The sequence below is a fragment of the Molossus molossus genome, unplaced genomic scaffold, assembly GCF_014108415.1.
Source record: "Molossus molossus isolate mMolMol1 unplaced genomic scaffold, mMolMol1.p scaffold_m16_p_5, whole genome shotgun sequence".
Taxonomy (NCBI): Eukaryota; Metazoa; Chordata; class Mammalia; order Chiroptera; family Molossidae; genus Molossus; species Molossus molossus.
The window spans coordinates 3,368,714-3,381,688 of NW_023425388.1; the positions used below are offsets into that span (position 1 = coordinate 3,368,714).

General features: G+C 46.8%; 1 protein-coding gene across 1 annotated transcript in view; it reads left to right on the plus strand.

Annotated features, from left to right (window-relative positions):
* The window catches only part of MRPS6 (mitochondrial ribosomal protein S6), a 66,860-nt gene that overhangs the window by 27,968 nt on the left and 25,917 nt on the right, over positions 1-12,975 (plus strand). The window lies entirely within an intron of this gene.

Consider the following 12,975-nt stretch of genomic DNA (forward strand, 5'->3'; position numbering starts at 1 on the left):
CCCCTCCTCCCCTTTATTTTATGTTGAGTCCTCATAGTTCGGAATATTAGCGCCCCCCCCCCCCCCGCCCCGCCTTCGCTCTGCTGTTGTCTTAGTATGATGTGTAAAATGCCTCATCTTGTGTCTGTCGGTGTGTATATAGCGGTAGGTCAAGTTTAGAATACTAATGCCTGTGAATAAGGAATGACTATTAGCATATCCATTAGGATTGTTTATTCTTAGCAGTGTAAACATCACTTTATTCTGACTGAGGTCCCTGATGCTTGTCCTGTTTGCTTCCCAGTAATAGATAATGTGCTTGAAAGGATGTGTGTTGCTGACTGCAGCAGTATTTCAGGGGTTCATTCTCCAGCCTAGATTTCATTAGGAGTGTTCATGGAGTGATGGATACATGGTCTCTCTTAAGTTAGCAAAAGTGTTCATTCTCTCACTAACTAAATGGGTCCTAAATGATATTGATCTCTAGACATTAGCATGCATATATTTTTATATTGGCTCAAGCTAAGGTTCAGAATTGACTAAGAGTAATAACAACTAAAATAGTTAAAGTCAAAATAAGGTGAGGACACTGACCTTCACAGGTGGAGAACGCATTGCCTTGCCCGCTGTAAAGGTCTCGCCCGGGTCTTGGGTGTTTGTCCTCGCAGGCAGTCTTCGTCTTTAGGTCCGGAGAGAAGAGCTCATTATGCTGGTGTGCAGAGTAATCATCGGCTCCTTTGTGGGACCTCTGATTTCTCTGTTCACCTGAGAACTTTCTGTCCTGCCACCCCAAGATAGTAAGCAGCTTTTGAAACACTCAGCCAGCTTTCCCCGGCTGTTCCTCCGGTGTCTCCCTGGCGAGCTTATCTTGTCTGGATTAGAGCGGCATCAGGCAGTGGCAGTGCTGCTGTGTCCTTTGGCTCCAGTTCAGCAGATCTGATCTCTAAGGCTTCCTTTTCCCTTGCTTCTAAGGATCCATCGTCTTTTTGCACAGAGAGGGTCACAGTAGCCATAGCTCTTGGGGATGGCACCTCATGTAATTAGCAGGGACCCATCACCCTGTGAAACTTCACATTTTGAGGAGTGACTGGGAAGGTTGTTAACTGAGCTTTCTAACCTGAGGCTGCGTGGGCTGGGGACACTGCAGAGTCCAGTCCACGGCCACTGAAAGATCAGTCCTGCCAGGGTTCCGCTCACCTGCTGCCCTTATACTCAAGTCCCTGTGTCGCTTCCCTCTGAGGCAGGGTGACTGGAAAGGACCCCGTGGTATCTAGTAGTGACACCCCGCCATTGCCCAGGTTTGGGTGGAGAGATGTGTGAAGACCGTACCTGTTAAATTATGTGACTACAGAGACTGGCCAGGACAAAATTTTCCAAGCAATCAGGAAAACTCTTAAGTGCAATGCGGAGAAGTTACCTGGGAGACACAGAGTTAACAAGCTGGTGAAGGACAAACATTAGCTTAAAGTGCGCAGACAGAGAATTAGGGTCACGGCAGCATCTTGGCTGCCAGCTAGGTAAGCCCCGCCCCGTGCAGGTGGAGTGAGTGCCAGTGGACAAGATCTGGGCTGGGAAACCCTGGCTCGTGTTAAATATTGTAAAGTATGAGTTTATTAGCATATTTGTGGTTAAAATGACTGATAAAGTGATAACTTTAGTAGAAAAATGCTTTTATGCTTCAATATTTATAAGATTTCTTATTAGCCAGGTGTCATATTGCTTAAGTCATTTGCTTAGTCATTTCAGTGTTAACATTAGCCCGAATAGACTTGACTGACAAGGACGTGTTTCTGTGTGAGAGCACACCCTCCCACCGTTCAGAGACGGTCTCCCCTGACCTCCCCTCCTCAGGCTGCCTCGCTTCTCCCCTGCTCTCAGGCGGGTCAGCACCGTCTGCCCCCGGCCCGTTGCCATGGTGAGCAAGAGGGCTGCTTCGCCCACTGTGGAAGCTTGTGTCCAGATGATATCACTGAACACAGATGTGCATAAATAATACCAAATTTCTATTAGTTTAAACTTAATTCTCAAGAATGATTCTTCTCAATTTGTGTTCACTAATAATAAAAGCCCTAATTTAGTATTTTATTCTCAAAACTCCTTTTTTAAAAATTTGGAAGACAGTAAAAATTCATGAGACCGTTTGAAATGATGGTGCACAGTGCAGAGAGGAATAGTGTTTTAATGCCCCAAAGCCTGTTGTTGCAGTGGTTACAGGTAAAAAGTTGGCCCGATCAGTTGGCATAAGTAGAAGCCCTTCTGCACTAGTCAGGTACGAAGTTGGGTCACACGGAAAGTAATCTTCTGATTGCCGCACTTGGTTAGATTTGGTCGACTGGACTCAGGGCTGCTGCCCCTTCCCCCGCGGAGGCCCGTCTCACCTGGTGTGCTCTGTCTTCGCTGCCCCTCTTGCAGACCAGGTGTTCAGCTGCTCGGACGCCGAGAACAGCACTCAGCTGATGTCCAGAGTCACTAACAGGCATGTGCTGGGCCCCAACCGTTGTTCACTGAGTCGACACATCGAGCTGATAACTGTTTTCATTTTCTCTCTCCAGCCAGTGCTGGGAATAAGGCTTAAAATTGCTGATTGACCTCTCTGAAGGAATGTTGTGAGAGAATTGGTATCCTGTATGTTTCTGTTTCCATCTCAAATCCGTTATGAAAGATAAGGTTCAGTTTTGTTTTGGGTCAGACATCCCATGTATGTGGTGCTGACAGCCTTAGCCATTGGCACATAGCCTTTCACTCAGAAATAGAATGTTCGATGGGTCTGTATCGACCCTCATTTCATGAACTTCACTTTCTAGGAGAGTACCATGATCTGCAGCTGTTGACTTAAGCCGTTAACCTTACTTTATTAATGACTTTTTAAGTGTGGTGTGGTTACCTGGATACACAGCATGTATGAAGAGAGGGAGGCTGGAATAAATGAGGCACCTGGAGAGCTAGTCAGGGCAAAGCACAGGGTTTCAGATTCCTCGTCGCGGGGCGCGGTGGCTTTGCTGCTGCAGAAAAGCGCCACACTAGTTGTCGCCCACGATTGCACCCCTTCCCCTGCCGGTTCAAGACGCTTCGCAGTCAGGGACAGAGGGGTCTCAGTGGTTCTCCCAAGGGCACAAGTTGGCAGGCGGCCATAACTCTTGGAGACTTGTGTCTGTCTGCCTTGGGGAACTCATCTCGTACTCTGGTGCTGTGGATGAAGGACTGTTTTCTTTCTGTCAGTGGCCTCTGGACTAGTCTGGATAATTTTCAGTATATCAGTGTAGCCTGGACTTTTTTGTTGTTGTTGTTGTTGTTAATTCACCCGAGGATATTTTTCCACTAATTTTTAAATAGAGTGGAAGGGAAGGAGGGGGAAAAAGAGAAACATTGATTGGCTGCCTCCTGCACAACTCTGACTGGGGCCAGAAATCGAACCAGCAACCCTGGTACATGCCCTTGACCGGGAACTGAACCCGAGACCCTTTGGTCTGTGGGCCGACACACTCACTGCTGAGCCAAACTGGCCAGGGTTAGTCTAGACTGCTTTAAGTGCAATGTTCCTTAACTCACTTTCTTATTATAATAGTTGAAAACAAATTAAGCTCATTGTTATTACTGAAATAACCAAATTGTCAAAGGCCAGTTGATGGGGTGTCCTGTAATATGATTGGCCTCTGAACCGTGGGTCGGGATTGGTGCCTTCTGGTCGCCAGTGCTGACTCTGCCAGCGCACACTTCTCCCTTTCTTGACGGAAGTTGTTAGTTTCTGTTTTACAATTGTGTTATAGCTCTGGCTGGTTTGGCTCCGCAGTTGGAGCGTCGGCCCATGGACCAAAGCTTTGTGGGTTTGATTCTGGCCAAGGGCACGTACCTCGCTTGTGGTTTGTCCCCTGTCCTGGTCGGGGTCATGCAAGAGGCAACCAATTGATGTCTCTCTCTCACATCAATGTTTCTTTCTCTCTCCCTCCCTCACACTCTATCTGAAGATAAATGGAAAAATATCCTCACGTGAAGAATAAAAAAATAAAAAAATAAAATTTTGTTATAGCTAGAAAAGGAAGTAAAAAAAAAAAGTGCATTTAGAGTTACATACCTTACATGCAGACTTTATTTAGGTTCAAGGAAACCAGATAACTCTAATTGGTATTGCGGCTTAAAAGTTATTTATCATATTTGTTTATTTCTTTAATTAAAAAATACGGTTACTCATATTAATTCTTTGAGTATATTTTAACTTGATCATTTTCCATTGTAGGTGTGACAGGTGTATCTGAGAACTTGTATGTACAACAGTCTCACATTCCATGATAGGGAAAAAGCGTGAAGATTAGAAAGCACAAAATCATGTTCACATGTGTGTGTCACACATGTGTCTCCACATGTAGAAAGCACAAGAGTAACAGTATTCTCAGTATCCCACAAGTGCCCGTCATAGAGCCCACCAGGTGTTTGGAGAGTTGTCAGGATGGAGGACCCCAGTATGGACTGACTGCCTTAGACAAGGAGTTGTGGATGCTAAATGGTAAGCAGTTCAGTGTAGTAATCTGAAGAGGGTTCTATTTCTTTGGTGGAGAGAGAGTGCAAATGTCAAGAATGCCACAGTGCTGTTTGGGGTTACTCGCTAAAATGGGGTCTGTGGGCTCTTTCCCACAGTCTGAAGTAAAGAAACAAGGACAGACTTGTAGGATTTGGGTGGGTGAAACAGTTTGACATACTTGTGCTATAAAGCTATTGGAGGGATGTGTGTGAGTGTGTGTGTGTGAAGCTTAAGGATATTTAACCTCCCATTAATAGTACTCTGAAAACATGGAGGAATTTCATATTTTAACAGGGCAAATACTACTTGTCTTTGATCTTTGGGTTTGTAAGAGAAGTTACCTGACTTGTATGCTTGGCTGCACTTTGTGTTAATAGAGCAGAACTTGACCAGGTGTTCGGGCATCAAACTAGTTCTGAAACAGCTTTGCTTTCACAGTGGTTGTGCGAGTCTCAAGGATTCTTTTGCCTGTCCCATTACCTGCTTCAAGACTAGATGAGATGAAATCTGTGAACGAGTGTGCAAAAGAAGAAGAAAATGTGTTTTGTTATGCCTGGCATTGCCCTTATCCTTACCCCTAATTTTCTCAACCTGAATAGTCTCTATTTATCAAGAATGAATAAGTGTATTTTTGTCTTGGGTTTTGCCCGTATGTCAAAAGATGAAACTCAAAATGAGAGAGAAGTAGCTTCATTTGTTCCCACTCTGTTTTGTGTATTATCTTCTTAGGGAAAGACTTGGTCAACTCTGATAATGTGAAATGGCAATTAAGGCTGGTGTGCACTAGTGCGACAGCTTGTAGACGAGGCAGCCCGACACGCGGAGGGAGTCTCCTCCCCAGCATACAGCAGCCAGGTGTGTCCCTACAGCATTACTTTAGAATGTAGAATGCAGACCTTGGGGTGAGAGAGGAGTGAGGGCCCGAGTCAGGACAGGGGAGCTTGGGCACGTCTTTGGCCCAGCAACGTATGACAAGGCCAAGCAGGTGGGGCCTGTTAGTCTGTGCTGTGTGCTCTGGGCCTTCAGATGTTCTTGAGTTTAAACCTTTGTAAGAACGTGATGCTTTTCAAGATTTTTTTCCAGAATGTCTTTTGTTTATAATTCCATGGAAAATTGCTTTAATTAGTCTAGGTGAAGTAGTCCTAGCGGTGTAAATATGTATAATTAGAATTTTCTGATTTCACTGTGAGATCTCTAACTTTTGAGTGGCAAACAGATCAACAAGTCTTTTGCTCATGGATTTTTCTGTGGGGTTGTTAAAATACAAAAGCTTTATTTTTTTTAATAATGACATACTACGTTAGTGTCAGATGACGGTATGGAATCTGTTCCCCTGCTTCCCCCCACCAGTGTCGCTTCCTTTTATAGATTGCCACCAGAGTTCAGAAGTAGAGCGGGGATCTACCCATTCTTTGCGTGGACATCCCATTTTCCGTTGCCCAGACATATGTTGGCAATCGCATATGAACTGTGTTATGCTTCTCAGTGCTTCTTTGTTTGTTTGATAAGGTGGAAATAAAAAATAGTTGCTGTGCAAAACTTAGTAGTCTTCTTCAAGAAGAAAACTGATTTCTTTTTAATATTCTGCGAATCGCTTCATTCATCTCTTTAGTTTTAAGCCAGATGTCAGCAGAGTTCTGCTGCTTTTATCTCGTAACTTTGATATGTAAGTGTCAATGCGTTTTTAAAAAATGTCTACATTGGAAAATGTTTTCCTAGTGTCCTGCCTTTATTCTTTGTTCAGATTTTCTGTTAAGAGACCAGTCTGTGCACTGGCGGTGTGTAGTGTGTATTGTGTACATGTATCACTTCATCAATTATTCATCGTAGACAAATGTGATGATGAAGTTGCTGAATTATTGGTGAGTTTTTTTGAATTGTAGACTGATTTCCAGTGTACTCTTCATTTTCTACAGCCCCCCTTTTTTAAAAAAAATTAAGGTGTAATTAGTTGGGCCCATCTCACACAATGTTTTAGTTGCAAGCCGAAAGTAGAATTTGATATAAACCACGTTATTTCCATATTGAAAGGAATACAATTGAAATGTAAATTTAAGATTGTTAACCATCCATGACAGTTCTAACCTACTGTATGCAATCTGATTTCTATTATAGACATGTGTGAACTTGGTTTAATGTGTTTTAAAGTGTTGTTTAAAAACGGAGCAGATCCGCTGACGAGCTGCCGGCTTCGTGGCGACGGAGACACTGTTCTGTCCTCTGCCCGCTGCCGCAGCGCCTTCAGAAGTGTGGAGCTTCAGCCGAACTGCGTTCCCTGCGAAGTGTACTCCTTTCTGTGGCGTTTTTGTCCTGTAGCTGAAGCATAGTAATGATTTTATGGAAATGTTAGCACTTATGTACCAACTTTGAATAAAATGAAAAATTTACATTTCTGTGGCTGAGTATTTTCAGTGTGGACACGTCGGCGTCAGTTTACAGTGGTGTGTAGTTCAGGGTCAGAGCGCTTGGACCTCGGTCCCTTTTCTCCTGGCTCTGGATGGTTCCAGCAAGACTCTCCCCTGCTCACCTTTGTCAGCTCGGGCTCACGGGGGCGACTGAGAATTAAGTTACAAGTAACTCACTGAGTAAATAAAAATATTCATAGTATTTTTTACTTCTAACTTTTTTTTTCTTTATTGATTTTAGAGAGAGAGGAAGTGAGAGGGGGAGAGAGAGAGAGAGATGGAAACATCGATGAGAGAGAACATCGACTGGCCGCCTCCTGCATGGCCCTCACTGGGGATCAGGCCCACAGCCTGGGCATGTGCCCTGACCGGGAATCGAACCGGCCACCTCTTGGCGCCTGGGTCGATGCTCAGCCACTGAGCCACACCGGCCGGACTTCTCATTTTGAAGTCACTTCGGATTGTAGGAGGGATGTCAGAGTAGTATGAAGAGCCCAGGAGCCCTCACCAGCTGAGGCCACGTGAGACAAGCTGCAGATGGCGCCCCCGCGCCGAGTCCACGCAGTGTACTTCCTCAGACAAAGATGCTCACTGTCTAACCTCTGTACGGTATAAAATCTGGGGAGTAACAGTGACACATTTTTAAAAAAATGTTTTTATTGATTTTTTTAGAGGGAAACACCGATTTGAGAAACATCAGTGGGCCGCCTCCTGTACGCCCCCTACTGGGGATTAAGCCCACAGCCTGGGCATGTGCCCTGACCGGCAATCAAACTGGGACCTCTCAGTCCATGGGACGACGCTCAATCCACTGAGCCACACCAGCCAGGCCAGATCTTTAATTTTTAAGAATGCCTTTGTTCTTCCAGTCTTTCTTGTTTTAGAAATACTGTATCTTCTCCTTTCTGTAGGCATTCTCCTCCTGCATGTTCGTTTATTCCATGTTTCTGTTTGTGTTGGTCTCTCATGTTGAAGGCTGATTTTTATCTGCTTACATTTAGTAGGGTAGACTGAAATGCTCTGAATGTGTGGGTAAACCTTGTTGGCTTCATTGTCTGACCTTCACTGTCTGGCTGTTGGTTGGATGACTTCCTGCAGCATCTTTAGAACAGAACAGGGCGTATTCTCCAGAGTACTATAGTGTCTGACTGCAGGATGCAAGGCCTGGGACCATTGTTCTGGGCGCTCAGCCGGGAAAGGGCACCAGGTCCAGCCTCAGCGAGCATGCTTTTCTGTTCCATTCTGGTTGTTCCCTACTTGCAACTGTGCCTGTGTCCTCCAGTCCAGAGGAGAAACCTCCAAACACACATCTAGGGGCCCTTAAACTTTGAATCAACTTTATTTCTAGCTCCCACTTCACCCACTTTCAGAGTAGGGACCTACCCAGTGCTGCTTAGTCCCAGATTTTTGAGGAGCTCCACAGTGCGAACGAGGTTGGTTCCTGGTTTTCTCCATTGCTGCTTCGCTCCGTTTTCTTCCAGATGTTTATTGCTGTTGCTCTCTTTTCTCTCCTCATTCTTGCAAGGTCGCACCTTAAAAACACAACAGAAGCCCTTTACAGTAGTTCTAGTAGGTTTTCAGGAAGGAGCATAATTAGATGCTTGTGTTGAACCCCCCACTTCCTGAGAAGTCCTGGCATCCATGCTTACATAGCAGTTGGAGGTTGACATTTTAGAGCCCATTTCTGCCTTTCCCCAAAGAACAGGTGATGTTCAATGGCACAGTTGGGAGTTTTAAAATTCTGCTATTTCTTTAAGTGCAAAACTGACGATCATACTTGGAATGGGCTTAGACAGTATATGTTTGATTCTTCTGCACAGCACATGGATACTGCTCACCAGAACATTTTCACGGTGACATTGAACGTACATACTCAGTCCGTGGGACGAGGACATGTACAGTGTAGGGAATATGATGGTTATCATTACTTGTGGTAGTTATATCTTTGTCCCTTGGGAAAGTACCTGGTTTGGTTCCTGACAGGCTCCAGTTGCTCACCACATTTTGTCACCTGATTGGTGCATAACCTTGTTTTATGTGTTTCTGTGTAAAGCCATCATATTTCATACATGTTGGTGGTAAACACTGAGCTCGAGGCCAGTCGCACCCAACCCCTGCCTGAGCAGAACGCACCTGGCACGTTTCCTCCTGCATCACACAGCCCCTTGCTCGCAGGGCCGCCGGCCCGCGCTCGGGCCATTCTAAACGGTGAGGCCCCCACAGAGAGCTCAGAGTGCGGACAGCGTGGCACCGCATAGGCTACGGAAAGGACACTGTCTCGTAGCAGAGCTGAGACAGGAGTGCAGAGCGCCACCTGGCTGAACCTCAGCTGGGACTCGATGTAGGTACTGGGCGCCTCATGTTGTACGACTGACTCTGCTCGCACTCGATGGCTGCAGGCACCGCGGAGCATCGGTCACGGTCACCGATTGTGGCCGGTGGCTAATCGGCATGTGTGGATTCCACAGGTAATGGGAACTGGCTGTAATTGTGAAGAAAACACCTAGTAACTACCTACCAGCCCCGTCCCAGAAGGTTCAGTCCACGTTAAGAAAGTTCCGACTTTTAGGGGCCTTCTTATGGACATCAAGTCCGCTTCTGGCTTTCTTTCTGTAGTCCCATGTTCTGCCGAAGTATTTTCCCCTTGAGTTTTTGAAGTTAAATAGCCAAGATAAATACATTAAGCCTCAGAATTGGGCATAACCTCCATTCCCTGGGGTGTGCAGCAAAGGACGTGGGTTTCAGCCATTCCCCACCTGGGTCTGCGTTTTCCCTGGACAGTTCTGAGGCGGCGGATGTCCCCTTTTGTATGTGGCCCCCCGTTGACTCGAGCACTCCAGGTGGACACTGCTGCTGCTAGACGTAGGAGTGAGAAGTACATCGATCAGAATGAGGCTGCTGTGCCCTTGGCGTTGCCTCTCCAAATTGTACCTTGAAATCTCGTCGTCCTCCTGTGGCAGATTCTCTGTCAAGTCCTGTCGTCTCCACATGGAGCTTGCTGACTCCGTTTCCAGAAATTTTTATAGCTTTTCATAGTCCGGGTTTTATTGTTCCATTCCCTGTGCACCATAGAAGTTGAATGCCCACTGTGTTTTCTGTTGTTTTTATTACGGTCCAAGAATCTAGAAGTTTGGAGGCACGTTGATGAGTCTCCACTATCTTGGCCCTTGTTTCTGTCCTGCACCTGTCTGTCCCTAGGTCCTTAGCTGTGTGGCTCTGTCTTGGACTAGTAAGATGTGCTTTAGCTTCATCATCCATGTCTGCCTGCCCCCTCCCGCCCTCCACAAAATGTTGCTGTTTTCCTCTTTGCAATGAAGATCTTATTTCTCCTTGAATTTTATGACTTGCTTTAATCCTGTCTTTCTTACTAGTTGAATTAAGCACAGTTAGCAACTTTCATCCCTTATCTTTCCATTTATCCGCTGACTTAATGGAGTCCTCGCTCATTCACTGAGTGCTGTGTGCCAGGCTGTCTGCATCTGCAGCCTCTGCAGAGAGGAGCAGGTGTAGCCTGGAGGAGGCTTGGCTAGGGGAGGTGTGCTTCTGCATAATTCCCCTGCGAGACTCGTGGCGAGAGAAGCGGTTGCAGGGGAGAGGCGCGCTTGAGGAGGAGCTGAATTCTAGAGGGTGGTTTGAGTCCTGTAACCCCCTGCTTTTATACCCTTCTCCTCCCTCTTCAGAGGAATGCAGTCCCGTAAGTGCCTTCCTCCCAGCACTAAAAATCAGCACCACTGCAGTGGCTGGTTGGTGGACACACCTTTGGTGTGATGTTCAGCAAGGTATGCACATCTGACTTTTCAAAGCCCAGATTTCTGATTGTATTGTACATTTAAAGAATTTCTCTTAACCCAGTCAACTAACTGGTAGTTCTGCTAAACCCATTCACTGATGTTTAGAAGACTCACCGGATCTAAATAAAATTTTCTTACAACTGTTTTGATCTCTATTATCAAAATTCTTTGCTGATTCTTTCCTCCACTGGTCTCCCTGTCATTCCAACGTGTCCTCCTGCTCTCTGAGGAGGTTGGAATATCAGGCGAAGGCAGGGAACTGAATTGTGCGTGGAGAGCGAGTCACCAGGACAGGTGTTCAGTGATGTCTGCCTGATTCCTGCTCTTGGGCACTTCGTTGACTTGCTGCCATAGTAACCAGGGGTCTTGCCAGTCTCTCTGTTCCCGCGCCTTTTATTTGTCTGCATGCCCATCTGGAGGGGGTGGGAAGGGTAGAGATGGGAACCTCCAGAGAAAGGCCTGGATTTGGGAACGTTCTCTGAGTAGGAAGCGTGGGTACGTAATGTTCACGTTGCTTCCAGCTCTGGAAGTAGTATTCCCCTCGGGTGGCCACCTGTTGGGATTGTCCTCTCTGTTTCACATTCAGGGAGGCTCCATCATTTCTGTGAGTGAAGTGGAGCTTTTAGAGCCTTAAATTAGAGTTGGAGGAGGTTATTGCTGAAAATCCTTTTTTTTGTACGTGCCCCTGGTGGGAACCGAACCTGGGACTCTCTGGTCCACAGGCTGACACTCCAACTGCTGAGCCAAACTGGCCAGGGCTGAAAAATCCTTTCTAAACTTCAGTTAGCCTGTTCATTTATCTCTGGAGTGATGAGAAGCCAACACCTTCCTCCTAGAATGTGGTTCTCACCTTTATTTGCACCTGGGCTGCTTTAAATGATTCTAGTGCCCAAGATTTTTGAATCTCCAGGCCAACTGAGTAGAAACATCTGAGGGTGAGACTCAGGCATCTCATTTTTAAAGCTCCCTGAACAGCTCTGGCCATTTTGGCTCAGCGGTTAGAGCGTCAGCCTGCGGTCCAGAGAGACCCGGGTTCGGTTCCCGCTAAGGGCATGTACCTCGGTTGCAGTTTGTCCCCAGCCCTGGTTGGTCATGTGGGTGGCAGCCACTTGATGTGTCCCTTTCACATCGATGTTTCTCTCTCTCCCCCTCCCACTCTGAACAAAATATCAAAAATGTCCTCGGGTGAGGATAAAAAAAAATTAAAAAAAGAAATGGAAGCTCCCTGGACAGTCAGTGTGCGCTAGGGGGATGCCTTGTTGATTCTGCCTTTTCTCTCTGACTCGCCACATCACGACAGGAGTGCTGCTCATCGGTAAGCAAGCCCCCAGTTTGATCGTGAACAACCTCTGAGGGATATTCTTTGACTTGAGATCTCAGAAACAAGTGAATTAATTAAGGAACAAAACTGTTATGGTTGAACCACACAGATTACTGTTAATGCACATAGTACCAGACAGCTGGTAAATTCAGACAAAGCTGGTTCTCATGTAATCAAGACTTCCTTCTTGCTCTGGCTTAGTTCTCGAAATTTGTTCATAACCTTTGATACCAGTGCTGGTACTGATATCTGCGCATGTGCAGGCTGCAGGGGTGTCCCTTGGATGCCCACTGCATTGAAGGTTAAGGTCAGCCCAGGTTATCTTTAAAGGCATCTGCCTGTCTTGCGGCTGAGTGACTCGACCGGCCACCTGCTGCCCCTCCACCTGCAGATCAGGCCTGCTGTGCAGTGACTTGGTTAGGGCCATGGCAGCCCCCGGCTGGCCTCAGCGGTCACTGCTCCTGCTCCTCTGATGGTCTCTCTCATTCTCCTTTGGCTCCTTACGTTCCCCACTGATCTTAGAGGCTACACTTAATGTCGGATTCCAAGTCCCGAGGCTCGCAGCCCTGCTCACCGGGCCTTGGAATGAAGACGCTTCTCTCACCTTGCTCCTCGCCTTGGATTCACTGGTTACCCTGGTCCCAGGGTCAGGGGTTGTCGGGCTCCTGACGTGCAGATTCCAGTGTCCCCGGTTCCCAAGAGAGCGCCGCCTGTCGCAGCAGCTCACAGGCTCCTTCAGCGACCACTGAATGTGTCCCCTCTGAGTGCGTTGTCATTGAAACGTGTGGGTGTGGCGGCCGTGGCCGAGTGCCCGGGGTCCCGGCGCAGGTCAGGCTGTGACGCAGAATCCACCCATGAGGGCGTCTGAAACACACACAGGGGAGGGGATTCTCAACAGAACTGCTTGCCCAAACAGGTTTGTTTCTGAAACACCTTTTCCATGCTTATTGTAAGATAAATCGG